This window comes from Diadema antillarum, unplaced genomic scaffold (genome assembly GCF_040938485.1).
Source record: "Diadema antillarum isolate AM-2024a unplaced genomic scaffold, OU_Dant_1.0 scf00000211, whole genome shotgun sequence".
Lineage (NCBI taxonomy): Eukaryota > Metazoa > Echinodermata > Echinoidea > Diadematoida > Diadematidae > Diadema > Diadema antillarum.
This window is the reverse complement of record NW_027271100.1, coordinates 770,371-784,547: the sequence shown is the minus strand read 5'-3', so window position 1 is coordinate 784,547 and position 14,177 is coordinate 770,371.

Genomic DNA, 14,177 nt, shown 5'->3' with positions numbered 1-14,177 from the left:
TAATGGTATACGCGTATATATTTCGTGGTATATCTTAAAGTATAGACAGGCGGAGAGGACCGTAATCGATAAACAATTCACTGGACTTGGATAACGGCCTCTGCATAGACATTATGGATTTGACAGATCTCTCTTATCTTAAAGTGAAGGAATAAAACACATATACACAGAAATAAGAAATCAGTATAATCCCTTACCCATTCTTAAATCTGGGTCCTTTTAGAGTCATGTGCGTTAATCACAATCATACGCATATAGACCTACACATATTATATCCGTTTCCTTTTTCTTCTGACGTACAGTTTATTCATTAGATTTCACCAATGTGCCAAACAATCTCATGTTTTACCATGAAATTACATTATCCATTTATTTTCGTCTTTATATAGAATCTTGTTCCATTCAACGCTTCATTCTTTCTTATGGGAGAGTTCAAAGTTCAAATTTATTTTCATTTCCATCGATAATAAACAGAGAAAATTATATACAATTTATAAGCAGAACTTGTAATAATTGCAAAAACGTAAATTAACAAAATACATGTGATTATGAATAGCAAAATAAAGAAAGCGTAATCGTGTTTATTTTAAAATATATAGGGCCTACATACCCATAATACAAATTAGATAAGGATGGGAATGGAAATGGATTGTTCCACTAAAAAGCAAAGCTTGTTATACTCTGAAAATACATAAGAGAGAACGAATAATGAATTAATGAAACTACAAACAGATATAAAACAAAATCAAAGGAACAACTAATGTCTAGACAGTCTAGCCTGTGCATTCTACCCAATATTTTGATAAACTTTTGTGTCGTTAGGTTCTTTTCTCATATCTCTTTCGCCTCAATGTACCAGACAAGCTATACTTTTGCTTTAGTATAGATGATGTGAACGACGTTTTCCATGTGAAAACCCCGTATTTGTATTCACTTATAATGTTCTTATTGGTTTGCCGACCGTCCCACACAAAACGAAACAGATAGCGAAAAAAACAAAACAGCCAAGTTGTATGACAAACCTGGCACCATATTGATTGAATATGTTGCCTATAGACTGATGATCTAAACTGTAAATTCTGGATAAAAATCAAAATGTAATCGTAACAGTAAACCAGCCACTCGAGAATGTTATCGAAATAAAGTTTTCAAAGAATCATGACAATAAGCACTTCATTGTCCTATTTCAAAGAATTCTTACCATTGTACTTGTTCTTGCAACCAGGGGCAATTCTATAGTCTACTTACGACAACTTGTCATGATGCTGGCTCAATAAGCCACGACTCCAGTTCAAGAAAATGTAATGCAGTGATAATGTTAACGGATAATGTTCTCATGCCAGGGAGATTTCGCGACATTACAATCATCGACGAATTATCTTTCCGTCGTCACATGAAGTGCTCAAATTACATGTAAATTTGTCACACACTGTCTATCTATATCCTAAGGCAATGGAACATGAAATTTTACGATCATTTCTAGTCTACCATGCAGTACCAGACACTGATTGGTCAATAATTGAAATGGCTACTTATTGATCTCCGCAGCAGTAAATTGATTAAGATTAAGATGCAAGGCTGAGACTATGGGTGGCGTCATAGCCATATTATGAAATAAAAACCTTATTTTCATGGGATGATGAGCATACAAAAGCAAAGTTTATCTCTTCATTATCTCTTTCTGTTTTTGATTTGTTTTGGTTTTGGTTTCGTGTTGGGGTTTTGTTTTTGTTTTTGTTTTTGTTTTTGCTTTTGCTTTCCCCTTTCCTTGTTGTTTTTGAGGAAGAGTGGCATAAAAGAGTTGATGTAAATGATTGAGAATTATCAGCACACATAATCATCTTGGACACTTTAAATTGAATCCTTAAGACACATCACGCCCGTGAGTTGTTGCAGTAGGCCCATGTCCAACGTAATTACTCTGAATCATATGATGCTCTTGAGTATGATAGTGGCAAAAATTAATTATCATGCTATAAATAGGAAAACGTAAAAATATCAACAAAATGAGTAAGAAACCATTGCAAACATGGATAATGTTTGGATGCCATATCGGGGTTTTACTTACTCCTGTGAAAATTGCCATATGGGTTTTAACTGGTGGAGGTACATTATTGCTATTAATCACTGTCAATACATGACAAAGACATCTAAAATACCATAACAGATTACCTTCTCCGCTTCTTTTTTTCTTCCCATGTCGAGGTTTTATACTTTCATTGTTGTTGAAGAAGAATGTTCCGTTTGATAAAACCGACACTCGGCGCACATTTTTGGTATGAATATCAGGACGGAATTTTATCGCTTATTTCAATCTTCGACATGGATGAGTGTGCGAGCTCCGCATCATGGTTGTTGCGTCAATGACGTCACCAGGAGTATTAGTACAAAACCTGCCACATCTGAGTAATGGAACGCAGTGCATTGTGACGAAAGTGTGGGAGTATGAGGTAATACTATATAGTTTTCAGACACGAGTATCATCAGGGGCGGATCCAGGGAGGACCGCAACCGGCGCACGCCCCCCCCCCCCCCTTTATTTTTTGTTGAAACAAAAGAAATAAAAAGAAAAAATGGGGGAGGGGTGCGTGCGCCCCCCTTTAATTTTGTAAACACGCCCCCTCTTTACGGAATTCCTGGATCCGCCCCTGATCATGACCAAATCAAGATCCATACAAACACTCAAAACCCGTACATAAACGTAACATATACATGTATGTTATATATAGTGGTTTAAGGCGTTGGCGTTCCATGCCAAAGACCCGAGTTCGATTCCCGGCGGAGACCAATTTTTCAACTCTTGCACTTTTCCGAAAAGGAGGAACAGTAGGGAATAATGATGTCAAAGCTACGCACCGATTTCTCCTTCCTTTCTCGTATCTCACAATATAAATAGATAAATAAAGATATATATATAAGAAGAAGAAAGAGTCTCAAGTACGCCATGGATCTAACGAGAAGTTTTTTATTACACAAAATTTTCGGTCTGCCTCAGACCTTCGTTAGTGTAAAGGCAATGATAGACAATGATATTACACTGACGAAGGTCTGAGGCAGACCGAAAATTTTGTAATAAAAAACTTCTCATTGGATCCATGGCGTACTTGAGACTCTTTCTTCTTATAATTACAACATTCGAAGTCCAACACGTGGAAAGTTCCAAGATGAACATTATATGTATATATAATACAATACACTTAAAAGCCATATTAAAAGCTTCACAATTTGAATTGCTTGCCGTTGTTTTTGCTCTTTGTGAAAGTACGATATCAGCATTCATTTTCTCACCGCTGAATTTTAGTTATTATTATATCAGGACACTTTCTGTAAAATGATACTCATACGAGAAATAATCTACTACCTATTCTATCCTCTTAGACCTCTGACTGCCTTAAATTTCCAGCAACAGTGTTTAAAATCAGTCTACCGGTGATAATGAAGGAGTTGATTTTTTTTTTCATTTTCCTCCAGGTAATCGGTGAGATACCAGTGTGCTAAAGAGCGAGGTGTACTGTCCTGGCTGTCAATCTCAGCTCTGATCCACGAGACAAAATATTCCATGGCCCAGAATCAATCATTCATGTCACGAATTCATGGCGACGATCGATCACGAATCTGGTCTCTGACATTCTTCCCCGCGATGAGTTCGTCATTGTGTCCCCTTTTCGAAGCCGCTGAAAAACAAGGGCCCACAATGATCGGATATCGATCTGGATACGCGAAGGGGAACTTTAGAACACTGTCCCACACGTGCGTGCTACGCGCGATATAGTGTAATGATTGAGAATCATCGCAGCGTTGAGGTGCTCTACGATTCATCATCTCTCCAGACTCCTTGTTTTACCTTTTTGAAGCTTTTGTGTCTCTATGCAGAAAGGTAGTGTGGGGTCAGTAGACCTTCTCTCCCTCTCTCTCTTCACCAAAGATTCCCTCAACACACATACAAACAGACATTAAGAGTTCACGACATTCCACATGGAAAACGCTTGTCATTTTATTGATAATCAATTTTTCTTTACGATATTACGAAGTGGTCTAAGGCATTTGCTCCTGCGACAATTGCTCCGGTCTTATTTGCTCCAAGGACTTATGGTTACGGTTAGGGTTGTGGCGAAGTTTTAGGTTTAGCTTGAAGTGAGGATTAGGATTAGGGTTAGGGTTATATTTGCAGGTAGAATTAATGTTTGGCTTATAGCGCGCAGATATTTCATAGGAGCAATCGTCGCCGGAGCGGAATTCACTCCATTCTCAAGTAGCAGAAACAATCATATTGTTCTGTGAAAAGTCGTCTTTATGTAAGACTTGATTGCAACCGTGGTAAAGTAGTAGTGATAGTGGTGGCAATGTCATAGTAGTAGTAGCGGGTGTAGCTTATAGCAGTAGGTAGTAGTGGTAGTAGTAGTAGTAGTAGTAGTGGAAGTAGTAGTAGTAGTAGTAGTAGTAGTAGTAGTAGTAGTAGTAGTAGTAGTACTAAGTAGTAGTAGTAGCAGTAGTAGTAGTAGTAGTAGTGGTGGTGGTGGTAGCAGTAGTAGTCTTAGTAGTAGTGGTGGTGGTGGTAGCAGTAGCAGCAGTAGTAGCAGTGGTAGTAGTAATTATAGTAGTAGTAGTAGTAGTAGTAGTAGTAGTAGTAGCAGTAGTAGTAGTAGTGGTGGTGGTGGTGGTGGTAGCAGTAGCAGTAGTAGTAGTGGTAGTGGTGGTGGTAGCACTGTAGTAGTAGTAATAGTAGTAGCAGTAGTAGTAGTAGTAGTAGTAAAAGTAGTAGTAGTAGTAGTAAAAGTAGTAGTAGTAGTAGTAGTAGTAATGTAGTAGTAGTATAGTAGTAGTAGTAGTAGTAGTAGTAGTAGTAGTAGTAGTAGTAGTAGTAGTAGTAGTAGTAGTAGTAGAAGTAGACGATATAGTTCTGCGGAAGTGAAAGGGTAAAGGTTATCAAAGGGATTTAATACCCCCAGGATAAAATTACTTTCAAGAATAATACTTCGGGCATAAAACCTACCAAAAGCATGGCCAGATTTATATTTCATTACCTCTGATCAGTTTTCAATTTTCTTTACATAACTAGAATGTCAAACAAGACACGAGTTGCTAAGAGGAAAACAAAAAATAAGAGACACAAAGTACAATGTATCGCATGTTAGAAGACACTAATTTCGTGGCATATTCAAGTATACATAAAACTGATTAGATTTCTATCAAGGCTTTAGAGTTCAAGTTGCATTAATCTTTTCTTCTTTTTTTTTGTAAAAAGCGGTAATTAAAGTCATGCATTTGATTTTTCTTCTGTTCCCTGTTGACTGTTTCGTTATCGGTGTGGGCAACAATGCCGTACACACGAACAATGACAGTGTCGTTAAAATGATGCAGACACATCTATCTATCGCCAAAGTCAGCTTTGCTTCATACCATCAATCGAAGTCCTCGCTTCTATTTTCCCATTTCTGCTTTAAAAACACTCACACACCACTCTAGCGTTATCCGCAGTCGATTGATGAGAAGCCGTCGATATGGGCGGAATAGGGTCCTTCAACACGGCGCCTCCAGTTTCGCAATCGGACTTGTTCATATCTCTACCCCGGAAGTACATCCTGGGGGTGATGCATGACACGTCAGCAGAGTAAATACCCCTCATTGTCCCACTTCACGCAGCCTGCCAGCTAACCTCCCCTATTTCTTTTTTTTTTTCCTTATCACGCGCAGGGGAGAAGCGGTATATGAGTGTATAATACATGTATATCATTATCATTTATACGTAGTAAGATATATCTATCTATCTATCTATCTATCTATATATATATATATATATATATATATATATATATATATATATATATATATATATATAATATATATATAATATATATATATGTATATGTATATATATATATATATATATATATATATATATATATATATATACATAATTGTTCGATGACAGGGTTATCTGAAGACTAAGAGGAAGAGACAACAAACTTGAGTTTACATGCCATCTTGTTTTTCTCAGAGTTATTAAAGCTCATCTGCATCACTCAACCTCCCTCGTTGACAAAACTATATTTACATGAAAAACACAAGCAAGGACATCTAAGTCTTTTTTGAGACCTTGCTTGATTTGCAGCGGAGTAAAAAAAAAATCATCGAAGAGAACGTACGAGACGCACACCTTGCCTGCCTCTTAATCAACCTTAACCATGCAAAAAGCGTTTAGTATCAATAGTTAGTGGACTGGCGACTGGAGAGCTATTCTAATTAAATAAAGTGGAGGAATGAAAACGGGCGGGGGGGGGGGGGGTTAATACAAATGTTGACGGAAACGAAAATAGAAAGATGACATTAGGCAATGGCAGCTAAGGACGATCTTGGACAGTTCTATGGAGGGCGTACATAGTGACGTAAATCATGTAAATGTCGATGTGCATCGAAAAACGTGAAAGAGCTAGACTGCGCGCTGCGTATGATACATCATCTCTGAGACACGAGTCTGGCCTGTAAAGACGCTTTGGCACATTCAAGGTGTAGTGAATGTTCGATGCAAGCTTTTGAAAATACTAAAATCAAATAGAACGGTATTCGCTCAACATCATTACTTTCAATTTTCATGCGAACACATGTTATCCTAAGTGGAACTTTTAGTAACTCGTGCAAGGAAGCCATTCAAAAATGTCATGTGATAGATCATGTAAAAGTAATTGTGGTTGACTGTACTCCAAGACCCCACAACAATGTGTGCACCTATCTTACAATCGTGTGAGTTGGTCGAAGATTGGAAGTAATCGTCTCATCATCTCATGCGAGGCGTCTTTCCAAGTCTTTTAGGCACCGTTTAATCGTCGTTTCCACCATCATTTCTACAATAACAACCGTGACGCCATGGGCTTACCCACATGCGTCATAAACACAATTAACACAAAATATGAGATAAACTGATAAAAAGCACAAAAGAGAGTTACACACTCCCACAAAAAAGAGGAAAATAAAGAAATTTAGGATCTCGTGTAAACTGTGTTGCCACATTGCCTGTGCTGAATACCGTCTGCGCGTAATGAGGAGCTAATATCTCTCGTCAACCCCCCCCCCCCCCCCCGCTTCTGCATTGCTAGTTACACAATCAGCGCATTACAGAATTCATATAGTCATATCCTGTAGGGGGAATTGGCCTAGATACCACGCTGAATATAATGTATTACGAGGAGCTAAGTGCCATAGTTTTAAACTGTTTAACTCTAGGTTTCACGTGAAGATGTGCATGTATGTGTTTTGTTCTTTTTTTCTCTCTGACAGTGCTGGAGTAATGTGGGGCACGGCGGCTCAGCGGTGGGGACAAAGTCGAGGACTACGGAGGCTCGGTCTCAATTATATGGCTTGCAGATATCATAATCGGTTTAATTACAGCCGTGTGGACAAGATGCAAAATATTCGCTTGACCGCAGGCTATGTGTACCCTCTCAAGAGTTAACCGTCCACAAAAGTACCCTTATAAACTCTTATATAGCTCGCCTCACCTAAAAGCGAAGAACCTGGTATCTCTTTCTTATTGCTAAATATAAATCAGGGCCCCTGCCCCTTTCCTTCTATATCATATCTTAAAATATTCTTGTTTATCTTCACTTGAACGCGAATCACAGTGCTACATATTGGCAGTGATGATCAACCCACCTACTTACGGCCCACTTGTTGATATGAACATTGTGCCATAAATGTCCCAAAGACCCTTGGGTGCTTACGTTTCAAGCCTTTCCGATAACCTTTTCTTCAAATCCTTTTATTTACATCAGTTCACCAACTGGGCATGACCCATATTTCCACGACATAAGGATAGCATAAGATGAAACAGAGAAAATCAGTATAAGGCATACTGCACCGGTGAGAGTAGTATTCAACGGTGAAAATCATGGTATTAGAAGTGCCATTTTTACCAGCACAGGTATATAGGAATTAAAAGAATGGTTGTAGAACCGACAGCAGTTGTAGTAGGCCTATACGTGCAGTTGCAGAAATAGTGTAGTAGCCGCTGAAACAGTTGCAGTGATATACATGGCGGTATAAGGATTCGGGATATATCCCGAATCCTTATACCCCGAATCCTTATACCGCCACTATCCTTATACCGCCACTTATCCTAATACCGCCACTTATACCGCCACTTATCCTTATACCGCGATATAGCGGAAGTACATTAGATGTATTACAGAAGTGGTATATGAGTCTTTGTAACAGTATACACTGTAGTAAGAAGTGGCACTTCGTCTCTCTCTCTCTCTCTCTCTTTCTTTGTGTTTCGATTCCACATAATTGTGTTAAAGTTAAAATTCATAAATAGAAGAAAAACAAGCAAAGGAAACGGTAGCAAATTCGTAAGGTTTCCGACATTTTTCTTTAAATGTAGTAATATATAGGTTAAAACCACATGTAAGTTAGACGAGGTAACCTCATGTTTTCTAAGCTCCCCATCGGTTGTAGGCAAATACGTGAGTCTGGTCGATTCTTTTTGCAACTACATCCCCATTCACTATCAAAGTCATCATTATTACGCACAATCGTATACGATTAGTTCTAGTTTCATCCAATCTGCGTGACGGTGACTAATATCACTGTGATACATGTCTCATTTTAAAGTCCTGTATTTTCACATTTTTATATTAATTTTAATCAAACTTATGCAGTAATGATAGCATTGTATTGTTTTTTTTTTATTATCATTTCTACTTATACCAGTATTATAATGAATTGACCAGAGTGGAAATGCACTCGGAATAAACAGAAAAAAAAATTACTGCCTTCTTGGGTTTTTAGGTAATCCAGATCGGCGTCAATCGGATTTTGTTTTAGAATAATTATAAAAAGATAAAGGGGATTTACAGGAACGAAAAGTAAAGAAGAAAGAGAAAGCGAATCGAAAGAAATGGAAAGGAAAAAGAATCTCAGATGTAGAGCGCATCGCGAAATCTTGAATGGTGACCAAAGTATCTAAATTCTGTAATATTAGACAGTCGGATAATGTTCATGTGGAGAATTGTGTTTCTAGTCATGCCGGGTTTCGCGGGCAAGACTTCATCTTTATCAGTGTAAAGAAGATTCTGACCGCATTCTACGCACTCGTTGGAGTAGATTATCCCCTACAGATAGAAGCAGCATGAACCCATTTATGAAATTCAGTACTGCCTCACGCTGCAAGGGAGGACATGCTAAAAATGAACCGATGCACGATTATCAATGAAATCATTTTCCCCACTGCCCCCCCCCCCCCACCAATCCTTTTAAGACATTCGGTATGAGTACATCAGGATTCAAATTTCTTTCACCGATTCATAACTATGTCGTTCAATAAAGAGTGCTTGACAAACCAAGCGTGTCTTATGACTCGTAGGTAGGATTGATATATTGATAGTCATTATTATCACCTCGAATGCTTTGGAAACGACTAGAGAGAGAACATCACTCGCTCGCGGAGCGTATGGAAACAAAGACTCGACTGTAATATTTGCAAGCGACCGAGTGCGTTGGCCAATATCGCGCTTTTACCCAGGGGAGAAAATAATGCTTGCGGGGCGAGCGAATGGAAGAGTGAGAGAGAATAGAGTTAGCGTAAAAAGAGAAGATGATATTGAGATAGGAGTGGGTGAAAATACGGGTTAAAACAGCAGAAAGAGATTATGATGTTCAAGCACACACATAGACACACACGAACACTCGCAAATGGTGGATGGAAAAGAGAGACAACGTGGAAACAGAAAGATAGAGCTAGAAAAAAATAAAGAGGGGAAATTGTAGACGCAGAAGTTGTCGGGGAGGAAATAATACAATTAAAAAGGAAAAACGTCAGGATAGGCCAGTGAAAAAAGGGCTGTGTTTCATTCTCTAATAACGCAGTCCAATCACAGTACAGGTGTAAGCTGACACGGGGGAAATGGTAGCAATGATTACTGGATAGCTACTTTTGGGTGAAACGACACATCATGTCGTATTCAAGTGGCAAAAAACCCAATAAAAAACAAACAAAACAACTATGCCTATGTAGTTGTAGAAGGTTAGGAAGAATGAAAAAAAAAACAACAACCCAACACAGATGAATCGAAAATTGAAAGAACAAAGGGGTAAGGGGGATTAAAAACTGGATCACAACAGAACAAAACAAGTACACTGTAATGCATTAAAACTCAACAATTACTGCCCAAGAGGGCGCTCTCTACATTAGTTCCCCTCGGTATTCGGCAAAATGTTATTTGCCCTCATTTTCACAGGAGCTTCCTTTCACGGGCTTCACTCCGATTTGAATAGACAGAGTACATAGAAATAAAATTACTTAAAGGAAACCAAAACCCAAAGAGAAATGTGAATTGACTGGAATCAGCAACACTAGTAGAACACATCAGTGAAAGTTTGAGGAAAATCGGACAATCGATGGAAGAGTTATGAATTTTTAAAGTTTTGGTGTTGGAACCACTGGATGAGGAGACTACTTGAGTTTAAGACATGTGTGGACAACAATTATAAAGAAAATATAAAGAAAATTCAACATGCTTTCACTTTTATAGCATAAATGAAAGAGCACTTGACTAACCGCTTTCAGAAAGCAGGGGGAATAAGTACTACCCTTAACATATGTCAGTATCAAGTTGATGAAATGTGTAATTTTCATGAAAAATGAATAATACTTTTATGGAATTCCCTTTACATTTTCTTTAAATTGTTGTCCACACATGACGTCATAATCTCTAGTAGTCTCCTCATCCAGCGGTTCCAACACCAAAACTTTCAAAAATCATAACTTTTGCATCAACTGTCCGATTTTCCTCAAACTTTCACTGATGTGTTCTACTAATGTTACTGCTTTCACTCAATCCACATTTCTCTGTGGGTATTGGTTTCCTTTAAGTGACATGCGTGATAAAAGAAATTTCAACCACAGGATTTCTACTCCTCCAGCTGCACCATTGGTCAAGTTAAATCATTTTCTTCATTGTCATTGTTTGTGTAAGCGACTATATAAAATCCCTGAGCATGTTGGTAACCGGTGAACTGTACAATTTTGAAACACCAGTGGAAGTCTATCCTGAAGCATAGCTTTGGATCTGCATTCACCTCTTATCTGCATTAAGGAATTACATATTATGCTAAGATATTCTTGTGGGCTCGTATTTCAATCCTTGGAATTAAAAAGAGCGACATGGAAAGTGAAACAATACATACACAATGATGAACTTCCACACATGCTGAACAAACGGAATATGCACAATAGGTGACTTACAAGAATATGTTGATATATCTTTATTTTGAACATCAAGTATTTATGCCCCAAAACTACGTACATGTTGAATAAATGCATAACAATGGACATTAACATACTATGTCTTTTAACTTTGATCTACTAACACAGCATCTTGATATTCATGTTTATTTCATTTTCAGACACTTGCAAATGATTAGCTTGAGTATGCCCCTTTAACACACTGTTTATTGCCACATACTTTGACAAAAGATCTGCAATAAATTGCTGGCAAAGTTTTCAAAAATTACAACTGTACTTCAGTTTTTAGTGAAAAAACAAATATTTAAATTTCAGCAAAATTACCATACCTGTTTGTTCAATTAATTGAGTTGTTGCGATATTAAGAGTTTTATCTTTAATATGTCCTCTCTATGGCCATCAATAGTAAGCTTTTCATCTGTGATGCCAACACTACACAACACAGCCTCCTGGGTTAGACAATGGAAACAACTCTCTCACACATGAACAGGACACCGTTTTTTGCCCGATTATGTTCGTCTTTGCATTCACGTCAGATCTAGGCTCATTATTAAAAAAAATGATGACAGCACTTCAATACTCGGTTCAGGATAACAATCGCCACTGCACAATACGAACAATGTGTACAGAAGAAGCAAAACTTTCTGCACTGTCATCACTATACATCCCAGAAAGACATAGAGGGTGATAAGTCCTTCAGTGCTAGGGTGGGAAACAGTTGGCATGACTACCTATCATCATCCCTGTTAATAGAAACGTTCACAAAATATTGCAGACACAGCAGGACATGAATATGATAGGCAGGGGGGAAAAAAAAACAAAAAAACATACAGTGTAAAATTGCATTGGTTGAGAAAAATACAGCATGAAAGAAAAGAAAACCAAACCTCTTCCAGTCTTGGATTCAAGCAAAATACAGTCAATCTCACCCAAGTCAAATCCAAAAAAACAGAGACAGAAAAAATTGTTTATTTTAAACAAATTTTGATTTAAACAACTGAATAAACATGTGTCTAGTACCATCCACACTAGAATTTTTCTTCAACTTAGCAATTTTTCACCTTACGTGACATTGACTGAGGTGAGGTTGACTGTACTTGTCAAGGTGATGTTACGCTGACATAAAAATTCTGCTCAATGTATAAATACTAAAATACATGTGAACTGCCAATTTTGTCATATTATTTACACACAGCTGTTTTGCAAGAACTTTAGAGTGATCAGCACATACACATTGAAATTAGGCCATAGCTCTTGTGCCAATGATGAAAACACCAACATGACTAACAGTGTATTCACATCCTACACACTTTGTACAGGTTCTGTGCTTTATTATGTTTGTCTGTAGTAAGTCAGTAATATTAAAATGACAGCCTCTTGTCATTGGATAAACATGAATTGGAAAACCAACCCCAATGCACAGGTGTTTGTACTGTAAGCTGGAATATACATCTTAACTTTCATCACATACATGTAATTACATCTTTGAAAAACAATGCAATTAAACTCATTTAGAAAAACATTGCAATTAAACTAATTTTGAAAATAAAAATATTTTACAAAATTTGAAGATCTCTGTTTCATAATTCAGCTATGTTTTCTAACACATATATCGCCATTATGTCATGTATATACAGGAATAATTCTAAGCTTTCTACCAATGAATACACAAACAATGAACAATGGAAACACTCCCACTGAATGGATTTTACTAATGATTTTGCATGTGTATTAACTACATGGCTGATTTTCTTTTTCAAAGTTACAGATATTAACCCGTTCCTTTCGCAATTCTCTGAGTGCCTTTAATGCCCCCAAACGAGATTCTTTTCGCCCGTCGACAGAGAGGCACACAGGTTAGTAATCCAGCTGTGTGAAGGCAGTCAAGCGGTTCATTGTGTCCCCCTTTCTACGGTCAACTACATGTGCCCGTGAACAATGGAAATATCGATCGGGTGCGAGGTATGAATAGAGCTTGCGCTGATGAGCTCTCAGAATCTTTTGTTCTACACAAAACCAGGTACCTGAATGAGGTGACTGGGGTCAGCGAACCCGCATTTCTAACTGATCTCAGCCTTGATCATTATGTACATGTTCGTACGAGTTTACAGCAGAACAAGGAAAAAAACTAAATCAGGAAAAGGTACATAATACTGTAAAACCCCCTTTTTTTAAACAGCAGGAGAACATATCCTGATAGAATAAACTCTGATCTTTTTATCAAACCCACTTTTCTGAGCATTTTAACACAAAGAAACATGAATTTAGGCCACTGAAGCAGGCACCCTTGTCTTCATTTTGGGAACCTGGGAAACCAGGTTCCCGTATATCAGTTGCTCCCACGGGAACCTGGTAAACCAGGTTCCCGTAAGGAATGGGTTAATGAGTCAGTCCAGTTTGAAAAGTTCATGGCCATTCAATACACATCTTTCCTTTCAGAAATGTTCAACCTCATAATATCAGAATGCTGAATTGACATCATGTTATAGAATCCATATTACAGAGTGTACCAGTTGCATATAAAATTATACCTTACATAATCATGTAGGGATACAAACATTTGCACTTACAATTCATTTAGATGAAATGTGTTCAAAATCATCACCCTAAGTACCTCTTATACATTCCACGCAAAGAGACAGCACATAACTACAAACATGGCATATATAGTGCTAAGTATCTACAAGTTTTTCCCAGCTTTCTGCAAATGCCCATATACCAAGAGGCTTGGGCAGTTTGCAGTCTACCATGTACAGGCCAACCCTGTTATGACAAGATATTTTGGGCAACAAAGATTATTTTTTTTATGACAAAATATGGATGTCCATACACTGCAACAAAAGTGTGCATATATAGGACTAGACCATTGCTAAACATAGGCCTACTCACAAGTCACACGATCATCTTGTTAGCCTACATTTGTATCACGTGTTAA